Source organism: Cibotium barometz, chromosome 33 (assembly GCF_041138505.1).
Source record: "Cibotium barometz isolate CiBa-2024 chromosome 33, ASM4113850v1, whole genome shotgun sequence".
Classification (NCBI taxonomy): Eukaryota; Viridiplantae; Streptophyta; class Polypodiopsida; order Cyatheales; family Cibotiaceae; genus Cibotium; species Cibotium barometz.
This window is the reverse complement of record NC_141078.1, coordinates 40,059,137-40,061,207: the sequence shown is the minus strand read 5'-3', so window position 1 is coordinate 40,061,207 and position 2,071 is coordinate 40,059,137.

The following is a 2,071-nucleotide window of genomic DNA, read 5'->3' as shown; positions in this document are numbered from 1 at the left end:
AGGGGGAGCTAGACTTCTCCTACACAAGAGAAGTGGTGGCCCCAAACTCCTTTGGCACCCCCACATGTATTTCTTTACTTAGTTTACCTAAGGTTTAGAAAACCATAGTTTGGCCAACACTAGGTAGATTTGGGTTGGTAGGTGGTAGTTAAATTACCCATTTGTATTCTATTTGTGGTATGTGGTTTATGCAAAACAAGAGTCATGTACTCACACCACCATTAGTTTGTGGTATGTGGTATGTGGTTTATGCAAAACAAGACTCATGTACTCACTACCCACCATTAGTTCAATTGTACATGCATGTAACTAAAGTTGAGTTTAGCCCACAAATTGTATGGTCTACATGGATTGTGGCTTGACATCAACTCAAGTAGACTATGTGTATGTAGAGGCTCTTAAGCACCTTATACAAGTATAAATATCCCCTCCCTCCTTTGTGAAATCCACAAATTTTCTTCTTCAGAGTAGAGAGGTTCATTTCATAGTTTTTAGTGCCTAGTACTTCTCCCAACCAAGTACAATCACTTTTTAGCACTTCTACTTGTCTTGTGTTAAGCAAAGCTTAACCAACATATTAAGACCTAATTAGCACATAATCTAAACACTAATCAAAGTGATAACACACCAAATGAGACAAAGCATTAGCTGATGATCTTGACATAAGATGTTTCCACTAAGTAAGAACATAGCTCTCTCTTTTTAATCTCATTAATAAATCACAAAGAATATAAAATAATATATAGTCTCACAAAGAGATTACCTAAGTGATGATGTCAAGGGAATTACATCTAGATCTATCCTAGTTAGCTTCCTTATAGTAATTGGCCTTCAGACCATGAGAAAGAACCTTAGACTTCATGTCTATAAGGCCTAGTGTCACCTAGACTAATGTGCATATACACAGATGAATGCTAGATTGCATAGATATTTCAAAACAATTCAATGTAAGGAATATTTAGTAATCATTTTATCTATTTAACTATTATGAACAATGAAGGATTTGCCAAAAAATCAATACACTCTACTTCAATGCAGTGGTGTTATCAAAGAAGATAGTGAAAGCAAGAAGAGGAAAACAAATCACAAACTTGGTGCTTCTAAAATTTGCATAGATCTTGAGGAAATAGATGAATGTGTCAAGTGAAGAACTTGGATTAATAAGTGGAGACGATTGTGGCAAGATTCTCCTTAGCTTATTTTTTATGAAGAAATTGTGAAATTGTTTTGTGAATATCACAAAAAGTCTCCCAATGCCATAAGGATACAAGGGATGCCATCTTGTTTGGAAAAAAAGCAATGAAAGAGGGAATAAAGAATTCGCATGAGTCCAAGGATGATATCTTGTTCACATTATTTAGAACTTCCTACTTTGTTTTTGCAAAGGAGAATTTGTCTTTCTCTAAATTTGCACCTTTACTTGGTTTGCTCAAGGGTGACATCTTTACAAAGGCTTGGGAGCTGAGAAGCTCCGCAATTTTCAAGAGGAGTTCATGAGCTGGAGTTGAGCTTGAGGGGGAGTGTTGAGATGTCAAGCTCAACACATGAGTTGACACTTACGAGGTGCCTGCATGACCGTTCGACATTTACATCACTGGCGGGTTTGATAGTTGGCACTGATATATCTCCGCCAGAGATTCTACAGCTGGACTACACCGACTAGTCCACACCTACCCACTCCACTTAGCGTGTTCACATTATGGTCCGCTTGTATATACTCTATTATGTGTGTTAGTCACTTTATCTCCTTTGTAGACCTCTTTTGTTATGTGAAGAAGAAAAAGAATTTTCAGCCTCTCACCTTGTGTGTTCTCTTCTAGGGTTTATATGAGTGTGTGTGTGCTTTTTGCAAGAGCTCAAACTCTCTTCTCCCCTGCATCTTTTCAATACGAGGGTTTAGCTAGTTGAACTAACCAAGCTTGTAACTTTTATCTACCAAAGCAAGAGGAAAATTAATTAAAATGTGAACTAGGATTGAGATGTAATCAGAAGGTGAACTGGTAAAAAGCAACCTGATCGCCCTTAAAGTTGTTGTGCGATAGGTACCATTTCTAAGGCTACCAAGAGCTTC